Genomic DNA, 10,502 nt, shown 5'->3' on the forward strand with positions numbered 1-10,502 from the left:
TTGTAGACCAGGCTGGCCTCGAACTCAGAAATCCGCCTGCCTCTGCCTCCCGAGTGCTGGGATTAAAGGCATGCGCCACCACGCCCGGCACTTTTTTTTTTAAACGTCTTTTCCAGTTAGTGATGGTGTTTCCTAGCTGTCTCTACATAGCTCTTTGACATACCATCCAAAGGCCAGGGTAACAGGGTGAGAGCCAAAGTTCTGTTGTGTAATGTTATGAAATATATCAATTAGGTCAGAACAACAGCCTAAAGAAGATTACACTTTTAAGAAACTGTTTTCTTTTGGGACGCTTGGGGTGAGTTTGGGTCTTATGTCAACTAAGTAGTCTAGCCTCAAATTCACTACATAGCTTTACAGTCCAATCAACGATGAACAGCAAGTTTTGAAAATCCCTTTCCACTGCTCCAAAGGAGCAGCTTGGTTAAGTAGTCCCCTGATTCACATTGTTTTCAGGGGCTGGATTTGGAACACTTTAATTTATTTGTTTCTACTAAAGGAGAATATAAACTTGCAAAATGTTACATTTCTTTCTGTTTAATCTTTTTTTTTTTTTTGTTAAAGTGAATAGGAAACTGGCCACTGGAAAAAAGAGTCATAAAATATCCTAGCAGGGACTGGACAAATTGCCCTCCCTCCCCTAACTGTTCTTTGTTTTGACAAATCTATGTCCATTGTTCAGGCTGTGGGCAGAATTTCCATGTTCTTGCATTTAGCCAACTTGGGCGCCTTCCACTTTATAAATGTTAACCAGAGTCCTTTTGCACTGGAGACTGTTGTTAACAGCAATTGTACATTCTAAATGAATGACTCTTTCCTGCCAAGCTTAAGTTGGAAAATGAGACAATTGCCAGTGAAGCCCTGTTTTTAACCATCCCATAGAGAGGTTAGATTGCAAACTGGGCTGTTTTTGTTGATTTTAGTTTATAAACAAGTAAATGACAACAGTTCTCTGGATGGATGTATAGGGAAACCTTTACACACCATGTGACATAGTGTGCAAACACGTGACTGCAAGCTGGGTTTGGGATTCAGCCTTCTTGTGACCTAGTGGTTGACTCTCATTCTCTATCTCTGCCTTTAAAAGGCGGTGAGCCGTGAGCTGTTATGAGCATGTGAGATCCACAGAAGCCTGTAAGGAAGGCCGGAGCTAGAAATGTAGGGCACAGTGGTAGAGCACTGGCTTAGCACAAGCCCAGCCTTAGGCTGGATCTCCAATGCCACCTGCATATAGGTATAGTCATCATCTTTATTTTGACAGAGTCCCATGTATTCCAGCTGACCCTGAACTCACTATGCAGTCAAGGATGACTGTCCACGTTTAGTCATTACATTTCTTTCATTTTTCTTTTTCCTTCTTTTGAGAAATGGGTCTGACTTTGTAGAGCAAGCTGGCCTTGTATTTCCTGATCTTCCTGCTGCTGCCTCCTAAATGCTAGGAATTTTGTGTGACCACTGCCCTGACACCTGTTTTTTGTTTGTTTGTTTGTTTGTTTGTTTGTTTTTAATGGAACTTCTGGATTTTAAATTAATTCATTTATTTAAGATGATTTTCTGAGGGTTCTACTGCTGTGAACAGACACTATGACCAAAGCATATCTAATGAAGACAACTTTTAATTGGGGCTGGCTTACAGGTTCAGAAGTTTAGTTCATTATCGAGGTGGAAGCATGGCAGTGTCCAGGTAGGCCTGGTGTAGGAGGAGCTGGGAGTTCTACATCTTCATCTGAAAGCTGCTAGGAGAAGACTGACTTCCAGGCAGCTAGGATGAGGGTCTTAAAGCCCATATCCACAGTGACACGCTTCCTCTAACATGGCTATATACCTCCTAATAGTGCCACTCCCTGGTCCAAGCATATATACAAACCATCACAATGATACATGCTTCCCAGGATACAGGGGTAGAGGCAAGAGGATAGCTTTTAGGAATTGGCTCTCCTACCTTGTGTGTCTTGGAGATTTTGTTCTAGTAGTCAGGCAGATGTGGTGGTAGATGCCTTAAAATGTCTTGAGACAGGGTTTCATGTACCTCAAGCTGGTATTAAATTCACATCATGAACAGAATGACCTTGAACTACTGATATTCAGGCCTCTATCCTACCTTGTAGGTTCTCTCTCTCTCTCTCTCTCTCTCTCTCTCTCTCTGTGTGTGTGTGTGTGTGTGTGTGTGTGTGTGTTGGGGGGGTGAGAGAGAGAAAGAGAGAGAGAGTCATCCCAGGCTGGTCTGGAACTCACGGTGTAGATATACAGACAAGACTCTGTGAGTGAATTCACATAGATCCACCTGGCTCCCAAGTGCTTGTATGTGAACTGCCATGCCTGATATCCAGCATTTTATATATTGATTTGATTATTCATCTGACAAAAATAGTTGTAAAATTAGATTAAAAGAAAAAGACTTCCTACATTTGCTTTAATATTGTCAGGGAACTGGGGAAAGAAAGAGTTATTGAATGGAAACTGTGAACTGAACTAAAAAGGAACCTAATTGACTGTTGACGAGAACAGTCAGGTCTGGGGATGTTGTTCATTGGTAAAGCACTTGCCTAATGTGTGCAAGGTTCAGTGTCCAGTGCCAGAAAAATAAACTCTTCCCTGAGTGTTATAGGCACATTTGCTAAAGGGAGCTGGACATAAATATTAGCTACTTTACATGACCAAGGCCACTTATAAAGAATTTGTTTGGGCATATTATTTCCATGATGGCAGAGAGGAGCTAAGGTAGCTGAAATCTGAGGACTATGAGCTCTTGGAACATGAGCAGGACGTGGAGAGCGGGAGCCCAAAATGGCCAGTCTTCAAATCTCAGTCTGCCATATCTCAGGAGATATACCTCCTCCACCAAGGCCAGACCTCCTAAGCCTTCTGAAACTCTGCAGCCAGCTGGGGAACCAAACATTCAAATGCCCAGAACTATGGGGGACGTCTTCAAACCACCACAGTTCTGATGCAGTGGCAGAGTTCTTACTAGTGTGCACTAGGCTTTGGTGTAGAAGTTAGGGTCCAGTTTTTCTTCCCAGCCCCATTCTCCCAGAAATAAGACTCGGACTCATAATATATTTACAAATACCTTGGCCATATAACTAGGCTCTTCTCGGACTAGAATCATAACATAAAAATAACTCATTTATTTTACCCTACATGCTGCCTTGTGGCAGGTTACCTGTGCTCAGGTACCACATTTCTGTCTCCTTATATCTTCTTGCCTCGTTCTATCCCAGAATTCTTTCTGCCTCCCAGATGTCCCACCTTCTATTCTACCCTTTCCTATAGGTCATAGATTTTTTTTAAATTGACAGGTGATTCATCCATACAATACATAAGATATTCTTTCTACACCTTGAATTTATTCCCTAGTATTACACACTCAAATAGACAAGAGCAAATAATTAGCTTTCCAAATAGATATAGTAGACAAAGGAGAAATATGATGGAGACAATGCCTAAGACTTAATTAGTTCAAGAAAGGGTATATATATATATATATATATATATATGTATATGTATATGTATATATGTATATATATGGAATTTATTGGGTTGATTTACAGCTGCAGTCCTGCTAATTTAACAATGGCTGCCTGTGAACAGAAAGTCCATGAATCTAGTAGTTGCTCAGTGCACAAGGCTGGATATCTCAAGTGATCCTTAGTATATCCTGAAATCCCAAAGAAGAACTCTCTAATGCCAATGAAAGAATGGAGATGCTAGCAAGGCAAGGGCAAGCAGGAAGAGAGAAAAGCTTCTGTCTTCCATGTCCTCATATAGACTTGCATCAGAAGGTATGGCTCGGATTAAAGGCCTGTCCTCCTACCTCATAGGTCTGGACTAGAAGTGGATCTACCTACTTCAAATCAAGTAAAAAAAAAAAAAAAATTCCCTCACAGGTGTGTCCTTACATTTTTGGATTTTAGTTAGTTCTACATGTAATCAAATTGACAACCAAGAATAGCCATCACAGGCCTGCTGACCCTTCAGCAATCTGGTAAAAAGAACTTAAAATGTAATTGCTGAAAGCTGATTCTAGTGAGGCAATACCTGTAAGCATTTGACATGTAGAGTCCTAGAAGATTGCCACAAGTTTAAAGCCAGCCTGAATAATATCAAGTGTTAACTTGCTATGATAGACTAAAGGGACACTGTCTCCAAAACAACACAATACCATAAAGAAACAAGCAAACACAAATATCTCAAAGATCCTGGAGAATAAATTTAGGGGGAAGTAAATGAAAGCTAAGAGTTACCAAAAAGATCTAAAGTAAGATTTCTCAACCTGTGGGTCCCAACCCCTTTGGGGATCAAATGACTTTCACAGGGGTGTTACCTAAGACCATCAGAAAATGCAAATATTTACATCATGATAAATAATTGTAGCAAAATTACAGTTATGAAGTAGCAACGAACATAACTTTATGGTTGAGGGGGTCACCACAACATGAGGAACTGTCTTAAAGGATTTCAGCATTAGTAAGGTTGAGAGTCCCTGCTCTAGAGTTTCAGTATGGGCCTAAGAGGGGCAGGGGCTATAGGAAGATCTGTATCTCCCTTGAACTCAGTGGAGACAAGTGGTTATTAACATCATCAGTGTGCACACTTTTCCTAGAAGGCAATGCTGCTGAGGCTATTTCTAACTCACTTTAAGGAAAATGGATAAATTCCATTAGAGATCAAGCAGGAGCTATAAAACGTCTCCAAAGTGTGGCTCTCAAGAGCAGATCTTTTCATGTGCCACCACTGCCCAGATAAGGAACAGAACTCGGGTCTTGCAGAAGAGCAGGAAGTGTTCTTAACCACCGAGACGGGGAGAGGGAGAGGACACAGGAAATGGTACTGGAGATTGAACCCAGGGCTTTGTGCATGCTATGAAAGTGCTTTACCAACTGAGCTGTATCCCCAGCTCCAATGGTCTATGGTTTCTCTATAATGACTTTAAGATAGAGCTGATGGCTGGGCATGGTGACGCACGCCTTTAATCCCAGCACTTGGGAGGCAGAGGCAGGAGGATTTCTGAGTTCCGATGCCAGCCTGGTCTTCTGAGTGAGTTCCAGGACAGCCAGGGCTGCAGAGAAACCCTGTCTTGAAAAGAAAAAAAAATAGAGCTGATGATTGGCCACAGACCTTCCATGACCTGGAAGAACACCCCAGTGTGCTCGGTGAGTGTGTTAGAATGTGGTGCGTGAAGCCTTTTATGCTACAATTGGGAAATTCTTGAGTGCCATTGTTCTAGCAGGTGAGCACATGTTTTTTTTTTTTGGTTTTTTTTTTTTTTTTTTTTTTTTTTTTTTTTTTTTTTTTTTTTGGTTTTTCGAGACAGGGTTTCTCTGTGTAGCCCTGGCTGTCCTGGCACTCACTTTGTAGACCAGGCTGGCCTCGAACTCAGAAATCCGCCTGCCTCTGCCTCCCGAGTGCTGGGATTAAAGGCGTGCGCCACCACGCCCGGCTGAGCACATGTTTTAAAAAGCACCATGTGACCACTCCTTGACGATTTGGCAGTTAAGTGTTGGCTATCAGTTGAAGTGATTCCAAAACAAACCAAAGTTTGTACAATTTGGTAACTGACCTTTTGTGTGTGTGTGTGTGTCCATCCCATACTAGATATGACAGGGCTATTGTTTTTCTTGCTGTGCTGGGGGCTGAACTAGGCAAGCAGTATAGCACAATATACACTGTACCATTAAGCTGTACTTGGACCAGACCGGTCTGGTCCATTGTTGAAGGGGATTGCTTTGTGTGCGTGTGTTGTGTTACTGTGGACTGTTCACCTGTGACTTTTGTCTTTGGATAACGGCTCCCTTAACTTTGTTTCCATTGACGCTAACTTTGCTGGCTCAGATCTTTTTTTTTTTTTTTTAAACTCTGTCTAGACAGGTTTTCACTCTAACCCAGGCTGACCTGGAACACACTATATAGCCCTGACCAGCCTTCAACCTAAAGCAATCCTCCTGCCTCAGCCTCCCAGCTGGTGAGATTACAGATGTGAGCTATTAAGCCTAGCCAGCACATCCATAATGAAGCTTTGTGTTGAATACCTCAATTAAAAGGTTAGGCCTGCCACCTGCTGCCAACAGCGTCTTCCAGATCCCTGTCCACCAGACTGCTCTCCTCCAAAACCCTCTCCTCAACCTTAGAGTCCCCAGGACTTCCCTTTCCTGTTTGAATTCATTTAGAGTTTAGTTTTGCTCTGAGACTAGGGACATACGTCTCTCCAGTGTTCTTAGCTGTGTTTTCCTGTTTCCTTCCAGTACCCTGCCAGCCTCTTCATTACAGGGGATTTTGGCTAATTACTTTAGAGAAATAGAATGGGTTCATGAAATAACAAATAGGAGTGATGTAATTAAGTTTCCAGCTGGTTTCCGAGCCGGTTGAGTCATTATGGATTTCCTTATTGGTTTTCTCCTGCTGTGTGCTACAAGGGGGATGGGGTCATGCTGGAGGGAAGGGCCACACACCCCAGAGAGAGGGTTTAACCCCAAGCATTCTGGGAGATGGCACTGGAGTGATACCAGCCTAGGAAGATAAGTCACACCAGCAAAGTCAGAAGGTTGGGTTTGTGTGACATCTGATTCCAAGCCCTGGTGCTGTATTCAGAAGCTTTTTGTCTTGGATGTTGGAGGTGGTGGTTGTTTTTTCATTTAAAAGTTACATTTATTTGTTTTATGTTGTGTGTATGTGGAAGGGTGCATGTGCTGTGGTGTGCCCTGTGGGGGTCAGAGGACAACCCATGGTAGGTGCTTCTTACCACTTGGTATTTCCCTGACCACATTCAGAGGTTTGGAAACAAGAAGCCAGATCGTTGCTGTTTGACACAGGATCTCACTCTGTAGTCTTGACTCACCTGTAGACCAGTCTGGTCTTTAGTTTACAGAGATCCTCCAGCCTCTACCTCTTGAGTACTGGGATTAAAGGAGTATGCCAACACTCTGGGGTGGAGTGAAATCTTCAAGATGGTATCTCATTTACATCCATCATGACATCAGTTTTTATCCTTAACTATATTCTCTTTGTGTTGATCCCTCTTTTTGTTATTTCCCACTTCACAGCCCCCTAGGGCAGGTAGTCAGGGTAGACAATTGAATACCTCCTTTCCTTAGTGTTGGTTCCCATATTCCCCTCTCTTGGGGTCTTGAGGTCTTCGTGGCAGAAAGACATCACACTTTTTGAGAAAGGATCTAATGTAGAATTTAGGCTGGTCAACTGTTTATATCATTGGGGTTAATCTTGAACTATGAACTCGCCTGTCTTCACTTTCCAAATGCTGGGATTATAGGCATGTACCACAGTACCCAGGTCTTTGTGTATATTATTATCTATGAGCATACAAATACTCTTAATCAACTGAGCCTCAAGACACTATAGCCAGGACACCACAGTATGGTTTACTCATGGGAATTTTGGCAATTCCTAGAAAAGTCTCTATTGGGCAATTTCCCCTAACTGATTGTTATGTCAACTTTCTGACCATGTTCTGAGCAGCTACTATTGTGCCTGGGTTGAGTAGGAGGGACCTTGTGTTCTAAGTAGCCCAGGATCTTTCTCACAGTGTTACTGTAACTTCCCTGTTATCATGGGAATGTTTTTGTTTTGCTTCTCAGCTTTAGTGAGGTGATACATTCTGACTCACGCAGTGTGGATGGGTTGATGAATTGCTGCAATTGTTCACAGCCGTAACACCACCACAACCCAGATTTAGGACAGTTAGTTCCTATACACTGACAAATCGCCTCCTGTCCTTTGTGGTCAATTTCTGTCCCTATGGCTAGCCCTGTCAGCCCCATCTGCTTCTGGAATCAACTTTGGGATCATGCAGCCAGTAGCCCTTTGACTTTCAGAAGGGGCATGGATTTTATTTTGCCCATCTTGTCTCTGCCACCATCAGGAATCGTTTGCTGGTGTAAGGCCCTTTGAGCCAGGGTCTCATATAGCAAACTCACTAGCATAGCTAAGATGACCCAGAACTCCTTCTCCTTCAATCCCTGGACTTCTGAGATTACTGGTATGTACCACCTTGTCTAGTTTATACAGTGGTGGGGCTGAGGCCCAGGGCTGAATGCAGTGCAGGACAACTGAAATAGACTCCTAACCTAATGTTAGATTTTAGAGACAGGATCTCCTATGCCTCTAGGTAGTCTTGAACTTGTTCAGGCTCATTTTGGGCTTCTGATCCTCCTTAAACTTCCTAAGTGTTAGAGTTACCATTTTGTGCTCCCACACCCAGCTTAAGGCACCAAAGTTTATTGAATAGATGTATTATAAACTTAAAGGTACTTAGCCTTGGTCCTGGTTTATGTTTGAGAGAGATCTCAAGGGCTGGGAGTATATATTCTTGAAGAGTACATATTGCAAGTGGTTCAAACATTCAACTAAAAATAATGTCTTTTTTCGTGGTACTCTGGATCAGGACCCAGGCTGGCCCTGAGCTTGTGTGATTTTCTTGGGTTAAGGCTGATCCTCTGTCTGCTCGTCTCTCAGCACACCTCCGATTATGCCCTAAGATTCCTGGCTGCCTTTCTGAATGTCAGCCAAGAGCAGTTTCTAGACGTTGTATTTTTTGGTTTTGTTTCCATTCGGAGTGTTCCCAGCTCTTTCTAGGTTCCCTTATATGCTTACCACTGTTTTTTCTGTTTGGCTTTTGGAAAGGGGTTGTATTGTAGCCCAGGCTATCCTAAAACTTTCATATGTAGCCCAGGTGGACTGAAATCCCAAGTACTGGGATTAGACTGGTATATTACCATGCTGATTTAATTTTTCCCCTCTAATTTGACAAAGAATCTACTTTTTTTTTATCTCATTCCTCTACTTCTTACTCCCCATTGGTGTTTGTTTGTTTGTTTGTTTGTTTGTTTTTAAGGCTAAACTCTACTCACTATAGCTATATACCTGAGGATGACCTTGATTTCTGTTCTTCCACCTCCCAAGTGCTAAGATTATACAGTCTTGCCACCATGCCCAGCTTAAAATCTCAGGTCTTGCCAGATGTGGTGGAGCATGCCTTTAATCTCAGCACTCAGGAGGCAGAAGCAGGCGTATTTCTGAGTTCGAAGCCAGCCTGGTCTACAGCGAGTTCCAGGACAGCCAGGGCTACAGAGAAACCCTGTCTGGAAAAACAAACAAACAAACAAAAAAAAAAACAACAAAAAAAACCCACCTCAGGTCTTACTAGACTGCATACTTCTGCAGTCTCATGTAAGCAGAGAATTCAGGTTGGAGTCATTGATGTTGTATTTGGAATGTTAATTTTTTTTCTTTTAGTTGAACATTTGAGCCATTTGTAAAAAATACTCTTAAACGAATATACTTTCAAGGTTTTACATGTGTCTTAAGGTTTCTATTGCTGTAAAGAGACACCATGACCAAGGCACTTCTTATAAAGGATAGCATTTAATTAGGGCTAGCTTATTGGTTCTGAAGTTCAGTCCATTGTCTTGATGGTGAGAAGCATGGCAGGGTCCAAGCAGACTTGGCACTGGAGAAACTGAGAGTTCTACCTTGTTCCAAAGGCAAACATGAAAAGACTGACCCTTCTGCATTAATTGGAGCTTCAAAGCCCACCCTACAGTGACCCACTTCCTCCAACAAGGCCACACCTCCTAATGGTGCCACTTTCTATGGGCCAAGCATACTCAAACCACCAGAACTTGATGGTCCATACTTTTGATTCTAGCATTTGGGAGGCAGATTCAAGTAGATTCTGTGAGATTGAAGCCATCCTCATCTATATAGTGTGTTTTAGGCAAACCAAGAGTACACAATGAAACCCTTTCTAAAAAGCAAACAAACAAAATAAGAAAATACTTTAAGCCAGGTTTAGTGATGTATTCTTGTAATCCCAGGTAGATTACATTACAGGCGGGAGAGATGTTAGTGGGAAAACTGAGATTCTCTTTTCAGATTTCCTTCCTTCCTTCCTTCCTTCCTTCCTTCCTTCCTTCCTTTCCCTTTTCTTTTCCCTTGGTTTTTTGAAACAGGGTTTCTCTTTGTAGCCCTGGCTGTCCTGGACCTCACTTTGTAGACCAGGCTGCCCTCGAACTTACAGATATCCACCTGCCTTTCCCTCCTGTGTGCTCAGATTAAAGGCCACCACTGCCCAGCTAGAAGAATATACTTATTTTTATTGTATGAGATCTGTTTGCCACCTGCTTGCCCAGTCCCTGTGGAAGTCCTAAGAAGGCATCAGATTCCTGGGAAATGGAGTTAGAGGTGGCTATGAGCTACCATGTAGGTGCTGGGAATTGAACCTGGGTCCTGTGTAAGAACAGCCAGTGCTCTTGACCACTGAGCCATCTCTCTAGACACCCTCCCATGCATGCTTAGTCTCATTCATAAAAGATTTTAGCTGGGCGTGGTGGCACACGCCTTTAACTCCAGCACTTGGGAGGCAGAGGCAGGCGGATTTCTGAGTTCGAAGCCAGCCTGGTCTACAAAGTGAGTTCCAGGACAGCCAGGGCTACACAGAGAAACCCTGTCTCGAAAAACACACAAACAAAATAGTATGAACTCAAGTG

At 42.8% G+C, this 10,502-nt stretch overlaps 1 protein-coding gene across 4 annotated transcripts in view; it reads left to right on the top strand.

Moving 5' to 3' along the window:
- The window catches only part of Rnf125 (ring finger protein 125), a 46,633-nt gene that overhangs the window by 19,765 nt on the left and 16,366 nt on the right, over positions 1-10,502 (top strand). The gene's annotated exons all lie outside the window — the stretch shown is intronic.

This window comes from Mus caroli, chromosome 18, assembly GCF_900094665.2.
Source record: "Mus caroli chromosome 18, CAROLI_EIJ_v1.1, whole genome shotgun sequence".
Taxonomy (NCBI): Eukaryota; Metazoa; Chordata; class Mammalia; order Rodentia; family Muridae; genus Mus; species Mus caroli.